This window comes from Theropithecus gelada, chromosome 9, assembly GCF_003255815.1.
Source record: "Theropithecus gelada isolate Dixy chromosome 9, Tgel_1.0, whole genome shotgun sequence".
Classification (NCBI taxonomy): domain Eukaryota; kingdom Metazoa; phylum Chordata; class Mammalia; order Primates; family Cercopithecidae; genus Theropithecus; species Theropithecus gelada.
Window position 1 is genome coordinate 43291668 of NC_037677.1, and position 26473 is coordinate 43318140.

At 40.7% G+C, this 26473-nt stretch overlaps 1 protein-coding gene across 4 annotated transcripts in view; it reads right to left on the reverse strand.

Moving 5' to 3' along the window:
- Positions 1-26473, reverse strand: part of MARCH8 (membrane associated ring-CH-type finger 8) — a 144655-nt gene that overhangs the window by 88223 nt on the left and 29959 nt on the right. For 2 of the 4 annotated variants that reach the window (XM_025397906.1, XM_025397903.1), the window contains exon 1: positions 506-689. The exons of 1 other annotated variant lie outside the window; for it this stretch is intronic. The gene's annotated coding sequence lies outside the window, so the exon portion shown is untranslated. Of the gene's footprint in view, positions 1-505; positions 690-17292; positions 17386-26473 lie in introns of those variants that run through there. One more of the 4 variants, XM_025397905.1, reaches the window with a different exon arrangement.

Below are 26473 nucleotides of genomic sequence, written 5' to 3' on the forward strand. Positions count from 1 at the left end.
GGGACAAGTGAGGCAGTAGGAAAATGCAGGGTAAACAACAGGGCCTGACAACCCCAAGGTCACATTTGATAAGCAGTCACTTACTCTACCTCTCCCAAAACTCTACTCTGGATCAAACACAGGCGTTTGTAAGACTGGTGCCAACTCTTGGTAGTGTCCCTAAGCAAGCAGAGGGGCACCAAGACTCACAAAATGGCTTCCTTCACACAACTCTAGAATCAATGAACAACAAAAAGGAACAAAAACTGGGAGGGATCAACACATAGAAGAAAATTAGCTAAAACAATAATCTGTTTATAAAGTCTAGTTTTACAGTAAGCAGGTGAGTGATCATTGATAATAACAACAAAAAAAGGAAAAAAGAATAGGTGATGTTAGTGTCCAGATATCACACACCATCTACTCTATTTCAAGCCTTTGATGAGGAAGATGGAGCACTACTGTGCCAAAGAAACAGTCTGAATGTTTGTATTCAAGCACATCACACAAGACAAGAGGCACTTACTGCGGAGCTGCCTTGTACTCCCTGAGAGATCACAATAGGCAGTGGTAAGCAGTTTTTTCATCACTAATGCACTAAAGTCCTCTGTTACAGATGACAAACTCCATGGGGCCTCTTGGAATACTTAGTCAAACTGACCATACCCAGAGCCCTATACCTATCATGCCAGTAGCTACCTGTGGTGCTTCTCATATAATCATCATTATTACATCATTGGTACATGCCCATGACAAGCCTGAGAAGGGCTATTTATGGCACGGAAACACAGATGCGAGAGGGTCTCACAATTTTTGCGGTTTTGAAGGACATCCCTCCTCACTACCACTAAAGTTAGGCTTCTGATATGTACCACCACCACAAGGCAACAGACTTACAAGTTTGCCTGAAACAATCTCTCTCCTATGCCAGACATATTTAGGATAAAAATGAGTTTATAAACAAACCATAAAACAGGCCATACCATTTTTTATGTGAAGATTTACATGAAGAGTATAATCATATATTACTCACATTATTTTCTTTGCATAATTTCCAGACATCTTTTATATCAACTAAATTAATCTTTACATAAGAGTAACAGTTAAACCTCAGCACTATGCCTGACAATCCAGGCATGAGGGCTTCAATTTGACTAATGCTAACTTGCAAAATACAGCACACCTAACATGAACATCCACATCTAGAAGAGATACTGCCAAAGCTGGTTGTTGAGGAAACTAGAAATGGATCCCCATGTTCATGGATCAAAATACTTAATATTGTTAAAATGGCAATTCTTCCCAAGTTGATACAGAGAGTCAAAGCAATCTCTATCAAAAACTGAGCTGACTTCTTTACAGAAATTTGGCAAGCTGATTTGAAAATTTATATAAAATTCAAGGGACTCAGATCTGCCAAAACAATCTCGAAAAAGAAGAACAAAGTTGGAGAGCTCACATTTCCAGACTGCAAAACTTACGACAAAGGAACAGTAATTAAGACTGTGTGGTACTGGAATAAGAATAGATATATCAATGGAATAGAATTTAGAGTTCAGAAATAAACCCACGTATCTATAGTCAGCTGATTTTCAAGAAGGGTGCCAAGATCACTCCTTAGGGAAAGAGTACTGTTTTCAACAAATGGTGCTGGGACAACTGGATAGCCACATGCAAAAGAAATTTGGATCTCTTCCTCACACAAAGAAAAAAATAGACAAACTACACATCATCAAAATAAAAACTTTTGTGCTTCAAAAGACACCACTGAGAAAGGGAAAAAACAGCCAGCCATAGTGGTTCACACCTATAATCCCAGAACTTTGGGAGGCCAAGGCAAGAGAATATCTTGAGGCCAGGAACTCAAGAATGGCCTGGGCAATACAGCAAGACTCAACCTCTATTTAAAAAAAAAAAAAAAGTGTAAAAGACAAATGACAGAATAGAAGAAAAAGTTTACAAATCATATATGTAATAAGGGACTTGTATCTAGAATACATAAAGAACTCTCTTACGACTCAATAACATAAGGGCAAAGCCAGGTGCAAGTAGTTCACGTCTATAATCTCAGCATTTTGGGAGGCTGAGGTAGGAGAACTGCTTCAGGCCAGGAGTTCAAAACCAGTGTATGAAACATACCGAGGCCCCATCTCCACCAAAATAATAATAATAATAAAGACAAACCAATGAAAAATGGGTTAATCAACATCATTAGCCATCATGGAAATACAAATCAAAACTATCAGATATTACTTTAATTATGTTCATAATTAAAGACAAACAGTTAAGTGTTGGCAAGGATGTTGTGAAATTGAAACCCTCATATACTGCTAGTGGGGATCTATGTAGCAGTTTTGAAAAATAGTCTGGCCCTTTCTCAAAATGTTAAATATCGTATGACCCAACAACTTCACTCCTAGGGTATACACATCCAAGAGAAATGCAAACATTTCCTCACACGAAAACTTGTCCATGAATGTATCACATTATTCATAATAGCCAAAAGGTGGAAACAACCTAAATGTCCATCATATGATGAATGGATAAATCAAATAAGCTATACCCATTCAACAGAATCATATTCAGCAATAAGAAGAAATAAAGTACTGGCACATGCCACAATATGGATGAACCTTTAAAAAATTATGCTAAGTAGGCCTCCTAAGTAGGAGATGGCTACTGTTGCCCTATCTCACTCACCCTTCCAGTTTTGAGAAGGCAATAGAAAGAGTACAAAGTCAGCAATCACAAACCTAAGTTCAAATCCTGGCTCTAATTGTGGATGTTGGGCAAACTGATGCATTTCTAAGCTGTTTGGTCTCCTCATCTGTAAAAGGGAAGGGTAATCATGTCCACTCAGTTCACAGGGTTTCTGTGAAGATCAAATAAGACTGTGTCCAGGCTGGGTGCGATGGCTCACGCCTGTAATCCCAGCACTTGGGAGGCCGAGGCGGGTGGATCACCTGTGGTCAGGAGTTCTTGACTAGCCTAGCCAACATGGCAAAACCCCATCTCTACTAAAAATACAAAAATTAGCCAGGTGTGGTAGTGGGTGCCTATAATCCCAGCTGCTTGGGAGACTGAGGCAGAAGAATTGCTTAACTCGGGAGGCAGAGGTTGCAGTGAGTCGAGATCATACCATTGCAATCCAGCCTGGGTGACAAGAGTGAAACATAGGTGCTCTTAACATCAGCACATCTGCCGGCAGGCTTTCCCAGGCATTTGCAGTGATTTCTCTCACTGCATTACAAAAACCTGCAGGTTTGCTTTGTTTTTCCAGAACTATTTTCTGACCTCCTATGCCTCAGTCAAACACAGATTTATACAACTGGGACCGTGAATCCTTTCTAACATTTATGTGCAATACATAAGCAGCTTGACTCTGAGAGGAAGCAAGGTTGACATCCCCTTCCTAAAAGGAGAGTGGTAGGAAAGGCCAATGCTGAAGACAACCAGTATGGCTTCACAGTCAAACTGTTCTATGCTCTTTCCAGAGATCAACATAAATGAAGATTCTGCCCATTCCAACAACAATGCTTTGGACAAATAATGCGGGGAGCTAGGAGAAGACAAATGCCAGCTGCAGCGTCTCAGAGGAACGGCCACCCCAGGAAGAGTTCACATGCCTCCCTGTACCCTTGTTTGCAGGGTGCCAGACTCTCCAGCAGCACCCTGCTCCTCCCTGCTGTAAATTGTATCTTAACATCCTGACTGGCATTGTTAGAATCAACAACTTGAAGCTAAGCCTGTTTTTATAGGGAGTAAATTTCATGTAAAAAATGAGAAGTCCATGCACAGCAGCTAGCAGAAACAGAAAGAGAAAAAGCAGTAAAAGGAGTGAGGAGATCAATTCTAGATATCAGCACTGAATGATCAAAGCCAGACTTAAGGCAGTGGATATGGAGGGAGAAGTGAGGTCATTTGAAAAGCAGGACTAACATAACCTAGTGAGGGATCTAAACTGTCCCATGGTTTCTGGCTGTGTACTCACATGACAGAGATGCACAGAAAAGCAGCAGGGGAAGGAGGTAAGCTCAACGTGGACAGACTGAGCTTCACATGCCTTTAAGAAACCAAAGACATAGGCCAGGCGGTGGCTCACACATGTAATCCCAACACTTTGGGAGGCCAAGGCGGGCAGATCACAAGGTCAGGAGTTTGAGACCAGCCTGGCCAATGTGGTGAAACCCAGTCGCTACTAAAAATACAAAAATTAGCTGAGCGTGGTAGTGGCGGCCTGTAATCCCAGCTACTCCGGAGGCTGAGGCAGAAGAATCACTTGCACCCGGGAGGCAGAGGTTGCAGTAAGCGGAGAATGCACCATTGCACTCCAGCCTGGGCAACAAGAGCAAGACTCCATCTCAAAAAAAAAAAAAAAAGAAAGAAACCAAAGACATGTTCACAAATGCATATTGGGAGTCACCAGTATATCAAGACACATGAACATACATGGAGAGAATCAGTCATTTATGTCATTACGTACTACAAATAAATGCTAAAATACAATATCAATACCTAACATAAGAAAACCTGTATCTTGGGGCAGGCATGGTAGCTCAACAGCAAAGATGGAGTGACACGTACAATCATGGATACCTAAAAAGAACTAACGATATGAATAATAAAAATTATGCAAGTGAAAATATAAAGCAATACTAACAACAACAAAAACTATAGAAGAAAGAAAATGTAATAATTTGGCTTTAAAATGAACAGTACAAATTTCAACATGGACAACAGCGTAAACATTACGATGATATAAGCAACACTGAGATAACCAAACTGGGAGGATGGGAAGAGGGAAGGTTGGATAAAAAAGGAAGTCAACAGATAATAGCTAATGTTTGTAAGTCAAGAAACAGTATGAACATATTATTTGAAAACATGAAAGCAACTCTCAGAAGACACATGCGGCTGCCTACGGGGAAGAGTCTGCCCATTCCAACAACAATGCTTTAGACTGTGGAGGACCACAGCAAAGGACTACTGTTTTTCATTCTAGGACATTGGGTACACCAAGTTCCTAATCACAGTTCTAAAATTCAGAAAACTATCAAAAATTAAAAATTTTTAAAAACCACTCTACCCTTGCTTATTAACACTAAAACTTAATTGAACTCCTAGGCCAGGCGCGGTGGCTCATGCCTGTAATCCCAGCACTTTGGGAGGCCAAGGCGGGCGGATCACAAAGTCAGGAGATGGAGATTATCCTGGCTAACATGGTGAAACCCTGTCTCTACTAAAAACACAAAAAATTAGCCGGGCATGGTGATGGGCACCTGTAATCCCAGCTACTTGGGAGGCTGAGGCAGGAGAATGGTGTGAACCCAGGAGGCAAAGCTTGCAGTGAGCCAAGACCGCCCCACTGCACTCCAGCCTGGGCAACAGAGTGAGACTCCGTCTCAACAACAACAACAACAACAAAAAACTTGATTGAAATCCTTGGGGCCAAAACCTGACCTGAACTGACAGGAAGCTACTCAAAACTATACTTATGCTACTTAGTGTAAGTATTATATATACTTCAATGCAGAAATAGCGCATTTGAGTAAGGCATCTTACTCCAAGCCTTGATAGGAGTATCTGATAATTTACAGTATATGTAGCAGATTACTTGTCTAAAAACCTGAGAATTTCTAAATTCCAAAATATTTCTAATCCTAGAGTTTTGAATAAGAGAGTTTGGGCTTACAATTCATTTTTCAAAATGAAATGTATTACTTTTATTACATGTATTTTAGTACACATATTACTTTTATTTTTTAGATTTTGAAGATATTTTGAATAACTCAGTGGAGAGAAAGTATAAAAAGAATAACAGGTATGAGACTCATGTGACCTTAAATGGATCAACACCTAATGCCACACACTTTCCAAAAGTGGCATTATTCCTGGATCATTATTTAGATAATAAATAGATTACCTTGTCTCATTAAAAATTTGAAGAAAAAAGCAAGAAAACTTCACTTGACTCCTCATTCATATCCCGCTACTGTCCCATCTATACTACTTTTCTAGGAAAAGGTGTCTACACTCACATTCAACATTTCCTCACTTTCTATACACATTTCAACTAACTACAATCTGGCTTCTGTACAGTAAGGTCTACAATGCTCTCCATATTAAGCCTAAAAATTGTTTTGCAGCCCTCATGTTATTTGACTTGATACTTTTACTCTCTTCCTAGTCTTCAAATACTCTTTTGACTTAAATGACCTAACACCGTCCTAGTGTTCCTCCTGCTCCATCTCCACCTCTGCAGATCTATCTCCTATAGTATGACATTGTATGCAGAGATTCCTCAAAGTTTCATTTAACCCTCTCTGATTCTCATTCTGTGCTCCCTTTTCCTGGGTGATTTAATCCATAACTTTGGCTTGAATGCCCACCTTTGCAGATGTTATTTAAAAAGAAAATATTGATAAATCAGACTTCATTGAATTCAAAACTTTTGCACTTTAAAAGATACCATTAATAAAACAAAAGATAAGCCAACGACTGGGGAAAAAATACTTGACAATCATATATCTGATAAAAGACTTGTATCTAGAATAAAGAACTCCTACATAAGACAAACAACATAATTTTAAAATAAACAAAATATATTAACAGACGTTTCATCAAAGATGATATATGACAGCCAGGCTCTCATATATATGTGCCTGTAGTCCTAGTCATTCAGGAGGCTGAGGCAAGAGGGTGGTTTGAGCCCATGAGTTCGAGGCTACAGTGAGCAATATACTCCATTCTGGGCAACCGCGTGAGGCCCTGTCTCAAAAAAAATAAAATAAAATAACGAAGACATATGAATAGCTAATAAACTCAGGAAAAGATGCTGCAAATTAAAACCACAATAATATACCACTATACCCCCCCTAGAATGGCTACTACCAAAAACACTAGAATGGCTCCAATCAAAAAGACAGTCAATACTAATTGTTTGATATAGAAAAATTAGATCTCTCACGTATTTCTGTTGAGAATATAAAGTGGTATAGATACTCGGAAAACAGTCTGGCAGTTTCTTGAAAAGTTAAACATAAACTTATCATATGACCCAGGAACTGCAGTCCTTGGAATTCATCCAAGAGATATGAAAACATATGTCCACACAAAGACACACCTATGAAAGTGCATAGCGGCATTCCTCGTAATAGCCCAAAACTGGGAATATCCCAAATGTCCACCAACTAAAGAATAGATTAAAATGTGGCTTATCTATACAATGAAATTCTATTCAGCAATTAAAAGGAACAAACCAATCATATACACTACAGCATGGATGAACCTCAAAGACTATGCAAATTGAAACAAGTCAGACACAAAAGACTATATATTATACAATTCTGTTTTTATAAAGTGTCTTGAGAAAGCTGAGAAGGCAGATCAGTGATTGCCTCATGTTGGGTGTAGTTGTGGGTATGATATGACCTGCAAATGGGCAAGAGGGAACTTTGGGGGCAAAGGAAATGTCTCAAACTGGATTACAATGATGCTGCACTGCTTCAAATTTACTAATCACTGAATTGTACACTTGTAACAGGTGAATTTTATGGTGCCTAAATTAAACCTCAAGATACTCATTTAATACAGCTTACAAGGCCCTATGTATCTATCCCACCTCATTTTGTACTACCCCTCTCTCTATAGTCCAGCAACAGCAGTGTTTCTTCAGTCCCCTCAGACCTCCCAGCACCTTCCCACCACAGCCTATTTATATGGTATTCTCTGCCTGCAACACTCTTCCTTCCCCTTCTAGGCTAACTAATTCTTCCTCAACCATCTGACCATCCTGACAGAGGAAATTCCACATTCATAGTTCTTTATAGGATCAATGAAGAACCCCTACTTCATTAACAATGTTCACAGTTAGAATGTTACATTTATTGAGTTATTTAATTAACGACTTTCTCCCCTGTTCAGCCTTAAGCTCCCCAAAGGCAGCATATCTCATTTCGCTCACCTTTGTATCTCTCTTTCTGTGGCCCATCACATAAGATCTATTCAATAAATGCTGGTTGGATCAATCTCTCTGAGACAGCAGCCAAAAAGGGCTGAGAATTTCATTTGCAACTCAAACTATTAAGCAACACTATTCTCTGTCTCAAATCCTGATTAAGTACCCTAGTGGAGCTTTGGAAACAACTAACAAAAATTCAATGTTTGTCAACCTGGTACAATTCATTTTAAATGGGAAGAAACCCATTGATTTAAATATCTGCAGCAGATTGACCACATTGCACTTAGTTGAAAATTGAAATGTTATTCAAATATAGCGGAATGTAGTCTAAGTATCTTTAAGAAAAATTTTAAAAGATGACAAGTATAAGTAGTTTAGAATTACTGATCAAAGCATTTTAAGACAGAGGAAAACTTAAGTTTCCTAAGTTATAGATGAGAAATTTCAACCTTTGAGTCAAAAACCCAATTGCTGGTGTTAGTGAGAGGTGACAATGTGCTAGCAACCCTCACTCTCAGCGCCTCCTCAGCCTCAGGCCTCGGGTCCACTCTGGCGGTGCTTGAGGAGCCCTTCAGTCCGCCACAGCACCCTGGGAGCCCTTCTCTGAGCTGGCTGAGGCCAGAGCCTCTTCCCTCTGCTTGCGGGGAGGTGTGGAGGGAGATGCAGCGGGTGGGAACGAAGGCTAAGCTGGGGGACGGTTTGAGTTCTCTCGGGGGTGGGGGTGGGGGCCGGCTCGGAGGGCTGGCACACGGAGCTGCCCGCCAGCACCGCTGGCCCAGGGCAGTGAGGGGCTTAGCACCCAGGCCAGCAGCTGCGGAGGTTGCGCCAGGTCCCCCGCGCTGCTGGCCAGCCATTTCTCGCCAGGCCCTAGGTGCCTCCCCACGGGGCAGGGCTCCAGACCTGCAATCTGCCATGTCTGAGCTCCTCCCCCTGCTGTGGTGGGCTCCCCCACAGGTACCGCCCCCTGCTCCACCGCATCCAGTCCCATCCACAGCCCAAGGGCTGAGGAGTGCAGGCGAGGCTCAGGACTAGCGGGCAGCTCAGCCTTGCAGCCCTGGTGCAGGATCCGCTGGGTGAAGCCAGCTGGGCTCCTGAACTGGATGGGGACTTGGAGAACTTTTATATGTAGCCGGAGGATGTAAATACACCAGTCAGCACTCTGTGTCTAGCTTAAGGTTTGTGAACACACCAGTTGGTACTCTATATCTAGCTAACCTAGTGGAGACTTGGAGGACTAGCACTCTGTGACTCTGTTTAGCTCAAGGATTGTAAATATACCAATCAGCACTCTGTGTCTAGCTCAGGGTTTGTGAAGACACCAACTGGTACCCTGTATCTAGCTAACTAGCACTCTGTGACTGTGTCTACCTCAAGGATTGTAAAGGCACCAATCAGCACTCTGTCAAACTGGACCAATCAGCTCTCTGTAAAATAGACCAATCAACTCTGTAAAATGGCCCAATCAGCAGGATGTGGGTGGGGCCAGATAAGGGAATAAAAGCAGGTTGCCCCAGCCAACCAGCCGCAACCAGCTCAGGTCCCCTTCCACACTGTGGAAGCTTTGTTCTTTCGCTCTTTGCAATAAATCTTGCTGCTGCTGCTGCTCACTCTTTGGGTCCACACTGCAGTTATGAGCTGTAACACTCACCTCGAAGGTCTGCAGCTTCACTCCTGAGGCCAGTGAGACCACGAAACCACCAGGAAGAACAAACAACTCCAGATGCGCTGCCTTTAAGAGCTGTAACACCACAAATGTCTGCAGCTTCACTCCTGACAGCAAGACCACGAACCCACCAGAAGGAAGAAGCTCCAGACACATCTGAACATCTGAAGGAACAAACTCCGGACACGCCATCTTTAAGAACTGTAACACTCTCCGCGAGGGTCCGCAGCTTCATTCTTGAAGTCAGTCAGACCGAGAACCCACCAATTCCGGACACAATAACAAGTTACAGAAGCTTGCTATCAAATAGTCAAACGAGAGCCCAAATATGGTACTGCACTAGTATCACCTCAAAGCCTTCTTCCCTCCACTCACCCAGGAAAGAAGGCTCCCCCTGCCACATCACATCTCACCCTCTGTCTCACTATCACTTAACCACTTGTTAAAAAGGCTAACCTTAAGCTATAAAGCTATAAAGACTGCTCTGCTCCTGCCTTTTACTGAAATGAAGACCAAAATTAAACTTGAAAGCTCTGAGAAATTTCAGGGAAGATGACAGAGAAACACCACAAGGTCTCCGTATGTTACCCACTAAAAACAAGTCTGATACAAATTTTGTTATGTGGGCTGGCCTATTAAAACTATTAGCTTTAAAAACAGTGAGTTAATTTTAAAATATAAAAATTAACTTTTGTTTTTGTTTTTGTTTTGAGAAAAGGAGTCTCTCTCTGTTGTCCAGGCTTGAGTGCAGTGGTGTGATCTTGGCTCATTGCAACCTCCACCTCCCTGGTTCAAGCAATTGCCCTGCCTCAGCCTCCTGAGTAGCTGGGATTACAGGCGCACGCCACCACGCCTGGCTAATTTTTTGCATTTTTAATAGAGACGGGGTTTAGCCATGTTGGCCAGACTGATCTCGAATTCCTGACCTCAGGCAATCTGCCCACCTCGGCCTTCCAAAGTGCTGAGATTACAGGCGTGAGCCACCAAGCCCGGCCATGAACTGAAATTTTTTAATGCAACAAGAATAAAGCAGGCCAGGAGTGGTGGCTCACACCTGTAATCCTGACACTTTAGGAAGCCAAGGTGAGTGAATCGCTTAAGCTCCAGGAGTTTGAGACCAGCCTGGGCCACATGGTGAGACCCCATCTCTACTAAAAATACAAAAAAAAATTTGCTGGGCGTGGTGGTGCACGCCTGTGGTATCAGCTACTTGGGAGACAGGTGGGAGGATCACTTGAGCCCAGGGGACAGACATTGCAGTGAGCCAAGATCGTACAACTACACTCCAGCCTGGGTGACAGAAGGAGAACCTGTCTCAAATAAAAAAAAAAAAAAGTAACTACCATAAAATATATATACAATTACCAAGAGTGAAGAAATCATAAGACAAATACATCCCACAGACTAAAGTTTACCCAGACACAAAAGACTGAAGTTCGTTAGTTTTTAACTCTCCTAGAGTAATTTAGAGCATTAGCAGGTGCAGTGGCTTGCACCTGTAGTCCCAGCTACTTGGGAAGCTGAGATGGGAGGACCACTTCAGGACAGGAGTTCGAGACTGGCCTGGGCAACATAGTAAGACCTTGTCCCCCACCAAAAAAATTCAGATCATTACTAGAGGTAATAAAGGGTACAATAAATGTTAAAACAATAATAAATATGCAATGCTGAAGATAAGTGGGAAAAAAAATCCAAAACAAATGATTTAAACAGATAAAAGTATCTGAAGAAACTAAAAAGTATAAACATACTGCCTGTGAGTAATAATGCTGGAGGAAAAAACTAGATGAAAACACTTGCAAATCGTAGTACTTTACATGATATTTCATTTAAATCTCACAGCAGTGCCAGGAGGGAAAGAAAGAAAATTTTATCCCCCTTTCATGCATGGCTTAAAGAAATTAATCAACTTGCCCAAGTTTTCACAGCCATATTTCAAGGACTCTCAGCTGCTAGCATTTGCCTGATCTTACAGAAGGTGCCAACAAAAAAGTTTTATGCAACTAGACCATAACTGCCCCTGACTAACCTGGGATTCCAAGGTGCCACTTTCAGAGATGTTAGAATGGATAAAAATGCACAACTTATGCTTGGCTAAATATGATAGCGTGCAGCAACCTACCAGGTGAACCTAAAATATGTAGTGGTTTTGTTTTTTTTAATTTCACAGTGGCACTGCTACGGGAAGGACTAAGATAAAACATAGTATGTTCCCGTCTTTGTTGTAGTAAAGAAGAGTTATTATAATCCCTATGGATATAGAAGACAACATGGAATTCACATTTGAAGTATTTTTTGTCTATACAGAGGGACACTTAACCAAAGCAATGGTTATATCTGCCTAAAATTTGGCAAACATAATAAATTAGATATTTCAAAAGTGGGTTATTTTAAGGCACTAAGATATGCCTCAAACAGGTCTAATTCATGGCAGGTATTTAACTGTACCATTTTGAGTGCACTTACAAATTTGTATCACAAGCCACAGAAAAGAAACACTGCATTTAAAAACTATAGCCCATATCCTTATGTTCTTTCATCTTTATTCTAGTAGACTATGCGAGGTATTTCCAACACACAACCTCAGAGGTTGAAGCCAAGAAGAGTGGCAGAATGGATTCAAGGTGTGCCAACAATGCTACCCAGTAGGAAGAAATTCCATAAAAACTAGGCCCCTAAGGAAAACAACAAAGTCTAAAGCTGGAAGTCTTGTCCAAATGCAAGTGCTTGGCTGAGAGAGAGCTGTCAGGCTGTAGACTGAAAGGCAGTGTATGCAATTTAGAATCCCCAGACTAACAGAGAGAGACCACAGCTGCGTGTGAGTGAGATGCTAATGTGGGGCAGGCAGGACTCAGCTCCAGACAGTGCATGCTATCGGGACTCCTTCCACGACTTGGGAAGACCTCAGTACAACCACTCTGGCAGGTATGTGAATTAGGTAAACAAGGTGTGATTACTGGGAAAAGGGCCTGGACTAATGTCTGGGCTTTCTGAAAGAGTTTGCATCTCACGGAAATTATGGAATAGCCACAGTATTCCCTTGGTAATAGAATACAAAAATACTGAAAACACTCAAAGTTAAGAAAAGGGAAAAGAGAAGATTTGTTAGGGTTCTTTTAGCATTTCACTTCTGAGAAACAGAAGTATGAGTCTAACTGCCTTTGGAGTTGAAAAACACCTTCAATCCATCAAGCACAGAAATAGTCTGCCTTTGGCTAGGTGCGGTGGCTCATGCCTATAATCTTCGGGAGGCCGAGGCAGGTGGATCACCTGAGGTCAGGAGTTCGTGTGACCAGCCCGTCCAACATGGTGAAACCCCATCTCTACTAAAAATGCAAAAATTAGCCAAGTGTGTGTGTGTGTGTGGGGGGGGGCGCCTGTAATCACAGCTACTCAGGAGGCTGAGGAAAGAGAATTGCTTGAACCTGGGAAGTGGAGGTTGCAGTGACCCAAGATCATGCCATTGCACTCCAGCCTGGGTGACAACAGCAAGACTCCATCTCAGAAAAAGAAGAAAGAAAGAAAGAAGAAAAGAAAAAGAAAATAAATAGTCTACCTTCTCGAACTCCTACAAGAGCTCCTCAGTGCTTGCCCTGCAGAGAACAGTGTCTGATCCCTACAGATAAGGAAAGGGAAGGAGAGGTCAAGGCTCCAGCAGCCCAGAGTTCTCCCTGGGTATTCACCATACCATTAGAGAAGAAACCTATTTACTTTTCTGCCTCCCTCCTTGAAGGCTCAGTAATGAAGCCAAGATTAGAACTGGAGGCATGGATTCCAGCCACTTACCAAAAGATGTTCCATTTTCTCTTGCTATGTAACAAACTACCCAAAACTTTGTTGCTTGAACATCCATGATTTCCTATTTCTCGTAATTCCATGGATTGGCTAGGCAGCTCTTCTGCTGCCCTTACCTGACTTACATAGGCTGCTTCGCTGGGCTCAGCAGGGAAGGCAGGGCCTTCTCCATGTGGCCTTTTCTTCTAGGCTTTTTCATATTGTGGCAGCAGTATCCCAAGACAGTTCACCCACTACACATGGTGCCCCTGCTTACACTGTGTCCGCTGATGTCCCATTCCAGTCACATGATTGAGACCAAAGTCATGAAGGGGGAAAAGAGACTCTACCACTTGATGGGTGCTGTGGTTTGGATGTGTCCCCCAAGTTCATGTATTGGAAACTTAATCCCCAATGCAACAGTGTTGACGGATGGGACTTGTAAGAGGTGATTAGGCCATGAGGGCTCTGCCCTCACTAATGGATTAATGTTGTTATTGAGGAAGTAGGTTAGTTATCATGGGAGTGGGTTCCTAATAGAAGAATTAGTTCAGCCTCCTTCCCTTCTCTCCGTCCCATGAATGTGCTCTCTTGCCCATCTGCCTTCTACTATGGGATGATACAGCAAGAAAGCCCTCACCAGATGTGAGCCCCTCAACCTTGGACTTCCCAGGCTGCAGAAATGTGAGAACTAAATCTCTGTACTTTCTTAATTACCCCATCTCAGGTACTCTGTTACAGCAGCACAACGCGGACTAAGACAATGGGAGAAACAAGTGAAGTCACACTGCAAACAGGCAGAGCTGGGAGTGGTACGGGTGGGGGGGGGTGGTGATTCATTAGGAACCATTTTGTAAAATTTACCACATATTGTTTTCCCTACTTTTCCCTCTGATAATAATAGTTTTTATCAGCAGAATTTTTTTTCAGGTGTTTTCATACCTATTATATATTCAAAGTTAATTATGATCTTTGTAATATGGGGGAAAAGGTGCTCAACTCTATTTCTACTACAGAACAACATTAATAAATAGATCCAAAAATATTCCCAAGGTTTAGAGACTAGAATTCCTTCTAGCAATCCATACTTCTTGAAGATCTTATGTTCCTTAACAAACACATGGATCTTGTGAAGCATCTTTAGTAGGTTGACAGAGGAAGAAAATGTGGCCAAAGTTTATAACAGAAAAATCGAAGGCAATTATACTCCATTTGAAGTGCTTCCTGCAGAAAGAATTCTCAGCATGCCACTGTACAACGCAGCATATAAGGACAATGGCATACACTGCTCTGCACCAGCCAGCTTTCATCTCAGGCCGGAACAAGCATATTCTCTACATACTGCAGTAAACCAGAAAAACCAGAACAGGATTTGCCTCAGTACTCACCTTATCCCCTGACCATCCGAGATATGTCTGTCCAGGTAGGACAAATCTTCTCAAGGACCCCCGTAAATGCCATGGTCAACCTTACCCTTGTTCATTCTGTCCCACCTTCTTGGGATGTTCTTCCCTCTTTGCCTATCAGGCCCAAAATTCTCTGGCCTTCAGACCATACCTCAAAGCATCTCTTCTCTACAAGCAAAACACGTTCCCCTTTCCCTTCCTTACTACCCATAGCACTTACCCAATTTCTTTACAGGTGGACATTAATCATATAAAAACAGTCTTTCAATATAAGTGGTGGTTAATTTCACATGTCAACTTGACTAGGCCACAATATCCAGATATTTGGTCAAACATTACTCTGAATGTTTCTGTGAAGGCATTTTTTTAGATAAGATTAATATTTAAATTGGTAGACTTTTTTTTAAGGCAGGACAGGATTTATTCCCATTTTACAGACGAGGAAACACTCAGAGAGGACAAGTGATCCACCTGCTCTAGGTCTCAAGTCAATACATGACTCAGCTGAAATTTCCTCTCCTAGATGTATACACAATGGGAGTAATGCCAGACCTGCTTCTCAAAACAGATATGCACAAGAAAACTGTTTTAGTCTAATTCTTCTGACAACTGGAAAGTAAATATTCACCAGGCCCTATGCACATAATATTACCATAAGTCAGAAGTCTGTTATTAGGAGCATAAAACCATGGTACAGATTGGGAGTGGGAAGATACACAGAAAGGATACCAAGAGTTTCTGTCAACTGCCCCTGGTCTGAGTTCAACATTTTTTTAAGAGACGCAATTTTTTTTTTTTTAGGAGATGGGGTTTCACTATGTTGCCCAGGCTGGACTTGAACTTCTAGGCTCAAACGATCCTCTTGCCTCAGCCTCCCAAGTATCTGGGAATAGAGGTGCCTGTCACCACACTCAGCTTCTAAATTGGTAGATTCTGAGTAAAACATCCTGCTATGTGGGTGGGCCTCAACCAATCAGTTGAAGGCCTTAATATAAAATGACTGACCTCCCCGAGAAGAGGGAATTCTGCCAGCAGACTGCCTTCAGTCTTCAACTCCAGAATCAACTCTTCCCTGAGCCTCCAGCCTGCCAGCCCACCCTACAGATTTTAGACTTGTCAGTCTCCACAATCATATGAATCAATTCCTTAAAACAAATCTCTCTCTCCCCCCATCTCTATCTATCTATCTATATATATATACACAGGTATATCTGTACACACACACACAAACACACACACACACAGACACACACGCCCTATTGGTTTTGTTTCTTTGGAGAACTCTGACACAATATATCACACAGTTTAGATCATTCCTTGCAGGGTATAAAGCCTGGCCTACTTAAAAGGCTATATACTCCCTGGACTGTTGCATATTTTTTAGCAATCCCTGCAGTCTTCTGTACCATCATGTTTCCTTAGTATTCCCTAAGGTGTTCCATACAGAGCAGGGGTAAAATATTCCAGGAACTTTAATTTGCGCTTCCTTATGACTAAACCTTGTATCCTTCCAGTTTCCTAACCCTTCTGCACCACTGACTGTGATATGTATATATACTAAAGAAGCTGGAAGAAAGAAAAGGAATACTGCTCCCATTTTCCCATGGTGAAATCCCAAAGGTGGTTAATGTCTATTAAAAACTAGTAGTTTTATTACTAACTGGCACACAGGTGGTAGAATGTTTAAAAAAAAACAAAAACTACAAACTATTATTCACTTTATGATCCTGGAATCCATTCTTTTTCATTTTCTCCACCTAGAAAACACCTTTTAGTGAAAAAACTATAATAAAAGCCAAAAAAAGTTGTAGTCGATCATCAAAATAATAACCCAAGACCAAATTTAAAGTAATATAAATGTAAATCAGGAAATGGTTTTTAAAGTCAGCTACCACGTCTTAAGAGATTTTCACTTTATTTTAAATCCCTTTGGGAAGACCTAGAAAATTTCATTCATTTATCCTAAGCAAACAAATGGACAAGCACGTTATTTTCATAGTCTGACCCAAACAATGAATTGGTTCATCCATCATTTTCCAAGCATCTTCTAAGTGCCAGGCTCCTACTAGGAACTGGAAAATTTTAGAAGTTAACTGGTGCTATCGTTCCTCCCTTAAAATATATTAGTGAATGCCCAGAAAATAAAGAATGCTCATATTTATTAAGCTACTCTCTTACAATGTGCATATTTCTGCTACTACCAGTTGAGTTGTGTACATTATCAAAAACCTATTGTTTAATCTCCAAACCTGTCTATGTCAGTTGTACTCATTCTGCAATGGTATAATTGAATACTATATAAACTGATCACAAATGGACAAAAATGTGGTTACAAAAGTAAGAAGCTACTATTTCTATAAAACCTAAGTTGAATACTTTGGAAAGCATCCATACAGGCATATTACTTTCCTTAAAATTTTTTGACAAATTGAGTATATATAAAACAACTATAAAAGACTAGAAAACAATTCTAAAATACCAGAATTCTGGCCAGGTGCAGTGGCTCATACCTGTAATCCCAGTGCTTTGGGAAGCTGAGGCAGAAGGATCACTTCAGGCCAGGAGTTTGAGACCAGTCTGAGCAACACAGCAAGACCCCATCTCTACAAAAAAATTTTTTAATTAAAAAAAAAAAGATAGAATTCTATGCTCCGATTGCTTCAAACGTTCCTGAAGTCTTAAACAGAGTGAAACTAGAAAACACAAAAGCTACTCTATAAATGTGGCTTTTAACAATAATACAGAACTGAGAGGACCCATAATACTCAAAGAAAGATTACTACCCTACATTACAAGACTGGCCTTTCGCATCCTCCACTATTCCCAGAACAATCCATCAGTAGCAGTAACATTACACTTGAATACCTCCTGAAGTCAAGTTGTTTTATTTAAAACTGAAATATCCCTCTAAAAAACAACAACAACAAAATTAAGTATGTATGTACAAGGTATTCACTGCAGCACTGTTTCTAACAGCAAGACACTAAAGACAATCCAAATGTCCATTAATATGGGACTGACAATAAACTATGGTAAATTCACACAATGAAATAGAAAAAAGGCATAAAGAATGCCCCTATATACTTCTATGGAGTAATCAGCAGGAAATAATAGGAAGACAAAAAAGCAAGAAGAAAATTATATGTAGTGAGCTACCATTCACCTAAGATGGGATTAGGAGGCAGAAACTATATGTGTGTGCACATGCATGGATGTGCGCGCGCGCGCACACACACACACTCTTGCTCATATGTTTTAAATGGAACGTAGGGAAGAAAAATAGAGGGAACCACAATCAGAGCTAGACTTTTCTGATTCTGCCTTGTTTTACACATTTAGCTCTGGAACCATGTACATGTTTTCCATAATTACTTGTTTAAAAAATAATTGAAAAACTATCATCTCTAAAATTCAAGAGCAACATGAAATGAACCTAAATATTTATTGAATTAGTGGTACAATCATACAAAAAGGAATTACTTCAAATGACTTAAAATAGTTTTACCAGACATCCCTAGAGGAATCTATCCTAAAAATGAAAAGAATTTGGGAAAGTGCTTTTAATTCTTAAACTATTTTCAGTAATCATATTGTTAGTAGTAACACTGATAAGTAATGGTATCAATATGATTTAGAACCAAAATTTTTAGCATGAGACAAATATAAAATTAAAGAAATTCAACAAAATCATCTATTCCTAAGTTTATATTGGAAAAATCAGTATGAAACTCATAAAATATTTTACCTTAAAAACAACGTATTTCCTAGCCCCATCCTCTGAAAAGGCCTAGAAATAACAACCAATCTGTAGTTTCCAGACTGTGGTCACTAAATACAATTTCCCTCTGAAAGGAACCAGAGCTGGTTGAAGAAAGGGATAATTCCAGATCTATGGCTGTTAATGTACAAGATGAACCTGGACATCTTGTCACACAAGAAAGCAAGAAGCCATCAGAGGCACTCATGCCAAAACGACCCAGGAGCTAATGTAAAGGCACTCCCGTTGGCCAAAGATGGGACAATTTGGGCCAGGTGCAGTGGCACATGCCTGTAATCTCAGCTCTTTGGGAGGCCAAGGCAGGTGAATCACCTGAGGTCAGGAATTCGAGACCAGCCTCACCAAAATGGAGAAACCCCATCTCCAGTAAAAATACAAAATTAGGGCCCATGCCTGTAATCCCAGTACTCTGGAAGGCCAAGGTGGGTGGATTGTCTGAGGTCAGGCATTCAAGACCAGCCTGGCCAACGTGATGAAACCCTGTATCTATTAAAAATACAAAAATTAGCCAGGCGTGGTGGTGCATGCCTGTTGTCCCAGCTACTTGGGAGGCTGAGGCAAGAGAATCGCTTCAACCCAGAGGTGGAGGCTGCAGTGAGCCAAGACTGCGCCACTGCATTCCAGCCTGGGCAACAGAGTAAGACTCTGTCTCAAAAAAAAAAAAACATACAAAATACAAAATTAGGTGGGCATGGTAGTGCATGCCTGTAATCCCAGCTACTCAGGAGGCTGAGGGAGGAGAATTGATTGAACCTGGGAGGTAGAGGTTGCAGTGAGCTGAGATCATGCCATTGCACTCCAGTCTGAGCAACAAGAGCGAAATTCGGTCTCAAAAAAAAACGGGACCATTTGATCATTAATAAGAACAACTGCGGCCTGCGGCTGGGTACACTGGTTTGTGCCTTATAGTCCCAGCTACCAGGGAGGGTAAGGAGAGAGGATCACTTGAGACCAGCCTGGGCAACATAGTGAGACTCTGTCATTAATTAATTTAATTAACTCATTAAAGAATAACTGCAATGAACTTAAGAAATCATCAAACATATTAAATTCACATGTTGGCAGGGCGTGATGACTCACACCTGTAATCTCAGTACTTTGGGAGGCCGAGGTGGGAAAATCTCTTGAGGCCAGAAGTGTAAGACCAGCCTAGAGGCAACATAGTGAAATTCCATCTCTCCTAAAATGATTTCTTTTTTAATTAGCTGTGTTTGGTGGTGCATGCCTGTGGTCCCAGCTACTTGGGAGGCTGAGGCAGGAGGATCACTTGAGCCCAGGAGGTTGAGGCTGCAATGAGCCATGATTACACCACTGCACTCCAGCATGAGGGACATTGCAAGACCCTGTCTCAAAAAAAAAAAAAAGAAAAAGAAAAAGAAAAGAGCATCTGTTTATAATGATATTTTTTTAAATAAAGGAAAAAACACTGGCCATTTTTGGAAATGCTAGGGACCCTCCAAGAGTTATAAGTAAAGAGAAAGAGTCACTCATTTAACCTGACTTCCCTGTATAAGTTATACCTCTGGGTAACTGAATAGTTTGTAAAAAGAAACTTCTCTATAGTAGTATTCCAGCAAATAAATGAAAAAGGAATGATGCAACATCAAGAATTGCAACATCTTGCATGTCCATGATTAAATAATGGATCCAAGTGAAGAATAAGTGGTCACTACTGTTTCAAAGCAAAAAAGTCATTCCGCAAAATTCATATATAATAGTATGAGCAAGCACACAAGATAAACGACATGATTTTTTCAGTAAATAACATTTCAAGAACAAAGAAAATAAGGAGGCCGGGCACGGTGGCTCAAGCCTGTAATCCCAGCACTTTGGGAGGCCGAGACAGGTGGATCACGAGGTCAGGAGATCAAGACCATCCTGGCTAACATGGTGAAACCCCGTCTCTACTAAAAAATACAAAAAACTAGCCGGGTGAGGTGGCGGGCGCCTGTAGTCCCAGTTACTCGGGAGGTTGAGGCAGGAGAATGACGTGAACCCGGGAGGCGGAGCTTGCTGTGAGCTGAGATCCTGCCACTGCACTCCAGCCTGGGCGACAGAGCGAGACTCCATCTCAAAAAAAAAAAAAAAGAAAAAAGAAAAAAGAAAATAAGGAAAACCTATAGCTTAAAAGATATTAAAGAAAACCTATCAACTGAATGTAATGTGTAGATCTTGTTTAGATCCTGATGCAAAAAATCACAGTGCACACAAACACATACACAAAATTGTGAAATAACTCTGGGATGATAGTGGTATTGTGTGATTTGTTCTAAGAAAAACAGCCCTTATCTTTCACTGAAAGTACTAACATATTTACAGATAAAATGAAAGGAACAAGAATGTACCCTCAAAAATGGACTGGGAGAGGAATATAAAGAAACAAAAGAGGCTATGAGTGTATGCCAGCTAGTGACAGGCACAAGGCGATTCACTGTATTCCTCCTTTACTTCTGTGTATGTTTTAAATTCTCCATAATAAAAGTTTTGAAACTTTGATGTATGACTGTACGTCTGTATGCTTTAATAATAAAATGGTAATGGCATACAAAATTTTTCAGGATTTCCTGCTTTAAGTACAAATGGCAGTTCTTTCTGCAAGAAGCATCTGGGGGTCATGTCCCTTATTTCTCTGAATTATCAACTAAAAGCACAGGGCCTGCTACACAGGAAGTGCTCAATAAATGTTAAATGAATGAATTCTGTTTGCTATACTTCTCTACTCTGCTAAACTTTCCAAAACCCTAATCTATTGATCCAATTTGTAGTAAAGGATGAGTAAATAGAACCAAGTATTAAAAAGATAAAAAATCCAAAACCCTGTACTTAAGCTTTTAAGTCTATGTTCCATAAAAAAAAATGCTTGTTTTTTCTTGTGGTAAAAAACACAAAACATAAAATTTATCAAATTAACTATCTGTAAGTGTACAGCATTCAATATTGTGAGACAGATATCCAGAATTTTTTTCATCTTGCAAAACTAAAACTATAACCATTAAACAACAAAAGGTGCTTATTCTTTTTTTTTCTGAGACTGAGTTTCACTCTTGATGCCTGGGCTAGAGTGCAATGGCACAATCTCAGCTCACTGCAACCTCCACCTCCTGGGTTCAAGCAATTCTCCTTGCTTCAGCCTCCCGAGTAGCTGAGATTACAGGTGTGTGCCACCACACCCAGTTAATTTTTCTATTTTTAGTAGAGATGGGATTTCGCCATGTTGGCCAGGCTGGTCTTGAACTCCTGACCTCAGGTGATCCACCCGCCTCGGCCTCCCAAAGTGCTTGGATTACAGGTGTGAGACACCACGCCTGGCCCAAAAGGTGTTTATTCTTAATACTTCCTACCCATTGTCTACTCTATCCTACACAGACCTCTAGCTACCACAAGTATTCAAAGTATTATTTTCTGACAATATACATTGTGGATCACCAGCACAATAACATCAAATGGAAAACAACCAGTCCTTAAAGAAAATAGGAAAGGTCTGAAGTCTGACTGTAAACAGAAGACCATATGACCTCCTGTGCGGAGGAAAGGAAGATAGGGCTGGAATGTGGTTTCAGGGTCACTCTAAATGGAAGTGAGGAACCAAGACAGGAAGAGGCAGGCCCACAGCTAAGAGGAGGCTGCATGGGCTGCAGAACGACTCATTCCATGTCTGCATTTAACAAAGGCTTATCACTGCTTAGGTAGCCCCATAACAATGATAGAAAGGCCTCTGGTAAGCACATAGAATCAAATTAATAGGGGCCTTAGGTCAGGTACCTAGAGAAGCAATATGCAAATCTCAAATTCAACAGACTTTTAGTTAAATATGCTTATGCAGGTCTACAAAAAAAATGACTTGGCTATAAATTTGGTAGTAACTTAGTATATTATGTAAGAAATATCAGTGATCAGTATCAGTGACCAGTGATCACTGATATTTTTCAATGTGTTACTAGAGTTCTAATTATCTTATGAACTCTTAGTCAATCACTTCTTTTTCAAAAATCACTTTCATACATTATTCTTCAGAAGCATGTCTCCCAGCCTGAGTCTGCACTGGGACAACTCCAGGAAAGACAGAGATTTTGTACATGACTGAGGATACTAGCAGGGTCAAGGCAGACAACGACCTGTTAACCAAAAGCACCTAGAAATCTCCAGGGGGGCAGGGATCTTGGGGAATGGACACTCATTCTACAGCAAGAGTCCAGGTTTAATCTAAAGAAAGCCACAGACCATGAGAACAGAGTAGTGGCTTGGAGGACAACATGGTATCTGTCATTCACACTATCCTACATAAAAGCAAGGGATGATAGAGTGGTATTGTGTGATTCATTCTAAGAAAAACAATCAAATTAAAGACATTCTCAACAGGCTCTGAAAAACAGTAAAACTTCAAGGAATCAGCAGCATGGAAAGCAGCAGCTGTTAGACACAGGACTGACAGCAGCATGGGTAATAAGGAACATCCTGATGGCCACAGCCATGACAGTTGCCCTATCAACACAATGACCTTTGCACTACAACAGTGGCTGCACTTCCGGTGCCAGGCACAAGGTGGTGGCTCTCAGTTCTGCCTCCAGCACTAACAGGCTGTGTGTACATACAAATACACATATGTATATCTATGTGTAACACCCAGCTACTAACGGTCAGACCGGAGAGCACGCGGAGAGAAAATGGGAGTAGAAGTACAAACGATCTTTCACCTTTTCAATATTAACTGATTTTTTTTATAATTATGTAGTACCACAAATCAAACTTCTATTTTGAATAAAATAGAACACATCGAGGCCTAAAGGGAAGAAATATGTAGTAAAATCAGAAAAATTTAATATAGAATTTATAATAAAGTTCCACTTGTGCTTTGACAATTCTTGCCTTTTAAACCGAGTAATATTCCAAGTAAATACATCTTTAAAAAAAGAAAAGGTATAGTTTAAAATGTAGTAATTTAGGCCAATTTCAATTATTCAGGAGGAATATGAATTTTAGGAAAGGAATGAATAACTTTAGCCCTGTCATCATCCAGAAATTAGAAGTTAGTAAACATACTGTAAATTTAACCTGCCTGTATGCTTTTCAACTTAGGGCTCTGGGTAAGAATGAATGCCATAACAAATGTGAAAATCACTTGTAAACTATACAGTGGTATGTATATAGATGATAGTTAAGTGTCTACCATCACAAATGTGCTATAATTTTTTTATCTGACTTTATAATACAGAACACAATATAATGAATTTTTAAGAAATATAATGGTCCCTAAGGCCCTTTTTTTTTTTTTTTTTTGAGATGGAGTCTCACTCTGTTGCCCAGGCTGGACAGCAGTGACACAATCTCGGCCTCACTGCAACCTCTGCCTCCCAGGTTCAAGCGATTCTCCGGCCTCAGCCTCCTGAGTAGCTGAGATTATAGGCATGCGCCACCACGTCCAGCTAATTTTTGTATTTTTTAGTAGAGATGGGGTTTCATTGGCCGTTTCTTATATTACTAACTCACACACATAAGAATTTGTTTTCATTTAATTGAAGATGCTCTTATGTATACTGATATTTCAATAAACATGAACATTAAATCTTTGAGATTAAAACCTCCATAAATATAACTGGAAACCTGCATTTCCTTCTTGGCTAGAAACCCATAAACAAAAAAAAATTCCAAGTGTGCATTAGACTCATAATGGTTTTCACACAAGAATGAATGGTATAAAAATTTTTAATTCACCAAACATCTTTCTGCAACTGGGTCATTCATTTTCTAAGTTAGAGGCCTTTTATTTTTATAACCTTTGTGGCTTCAAAAATAATTTTAAATACCTTAGAAGTATACACCCTAAGTATACATCACAGCACCCTTCCAAGGGAGGGGGCCTTGGCAGTGAGATTTGAACACAGAATCCTTCCTCCCTCAACACAGAGACGGGCAGCTGCTCCAAGGATAGCCAATCTGTTGGCTGGGGAAGAGGCTAGTTAGGCAAGCTGGCAAATTAGGCACTAAAAGGGAGGTGAAGCTGAAAGAATACATGGAGTGAAGGAAGATCCTCAAATAGTCACAAGCAAGGATGAGGTGAGAGGGAGCTGAGAACCAGAAAAACGAGATATGAAATAGAGAAAAAATAATGTGAACATGAGGAAGCCTTCTGGTTGTAGAAGACAGGTCAGAGTGGTAGGAACAATTGTAGAAAGATGCAAACTTTCTTGGAAGGCCAGGAGGTTTTACAAAAGCTTTGGAAAAGGATTTGGCTGAAGGCAGCCAGACTCTCTTATCCAGTGCCTGAAAGCTTAGGTTAGACAACAAGGGGATGTAAATAAACTGATTTAGATAAGTTAGTTTACTTAGGCCTCAGAACCTGGCCTTTAATCATCCTCACACAGGACTGCTCTCTCCAGGGAGGGCGACCATGTTGATTACCCACAAGTGTGTTGAGTCAAAGCCATTGTTATTAAATCTGCGCTGAATAAATGCCCGCAGTGCCAGCCCGCCACAGCCGAGGCTGCTGACTTTTTACAGCACCCTTCTCGGGGTCTGTGAGCGGCCCAGTCCCCTAGCCCGCTCCCCTAGCCCGTTCTTTCACTGGATACCTGCGTGTGAGTGCATTTTTCATCCATCGTTCAGCCAGGGTCTGCGGGTCAGACCCAGCATCTGGCCTCGTAGGAAAAGTGTAGCAGACATGAAGAGAACAGCAGAAATGCAATGAGCAGTAAGTGCAGCTGTTCCCTAGAACTGTGTTGGATCCTGACAGCTATTCAGCTCCAGTTTCCTTGTAATCTGAAAATAAACGCTTTATTCTTAAAGAACACTGATGTGAGTTTCTGTTCCTTAAAATCAAAAAAGCCTCGTATAAGATACATACAAGGATAAGATATATTTAAATATGCAAGGGAAATAAGGCAAAGAGAAAAAGGAGTATGAAAAAGGTAGCAGTCCCTTCCCAGTTCTTTATGATAAAACCATGTCATCTCCATACACAGGAAAAGAATTTCAGTTCTCTATGATGGCAAGGCACCTGTCTAGTGCATTCAAATATGGTAATAACAAAATATGTCAAAAAAGGAACGAAAATAGATCTGGAAAAATACGCTTACAATAAAAAGATTACCATATACATAGAGAAGTACATCTCTATGAGCCAGAGCAAGCAGAAAGAACAAATACCAGATACTGCCTTCACTACCATTTCAGATAATGTAATTATGAAACAGACTTTTTTTTTTTTTTTTTTTTTTTTGAGACAGAGTCTGGCTCTGTCGGCCAGGATGGAATGCAGTGGCATGATCTCGGCTCACTGCAACCTCTGTCTCCTGGGCTCAAGCAATTCTTCTGCCTCAGCCTCCCAAGTAGCTAGGATTACAGGCGTGTGCCACCAGGCCCGGCTAATTTTTGTATTTTTAGTAGAGACGGGGTTTCACCATGTTGGCCAGGCTGGTCTTGAACTCCTGACCTCAGGTAATCCACCCACCTCGGCCTCACAAAGTGCTGGCATTACAGGCATGAGTCACCACGCTCAGCCAAAACAAATTATTAAATAACAAATTATGTAAAGAAATTTTTAAATGAACAAACAACAAAGTACTAAGAACAGCCAGTTTGAAACAATAAAACATTGCTTTCACAAATTAAAAATCTAAGTATTAAAATGAAAACCAAATGAGTTAATTAAACAGCGTATTAGTCACAGCTAAAGACAGATTACCAAACTACATGCCAAATTGGAAGAAATTACCCAGAGTTAGGGAAATAAAAAATACTAAAGAGATTAAGGGATATTGAGAATAGACTGAGATGGACTCATACATGACTAACTTGAGTCCTAGTGGGAAACAATACAGAGAATAGAAGAGAAGCAATACATGAAGAGGTAAGGGCTGAGAATTTTCAAAAACAGATACAAGATTCAAATCTAGATTTAAGAAGCATAACGTACA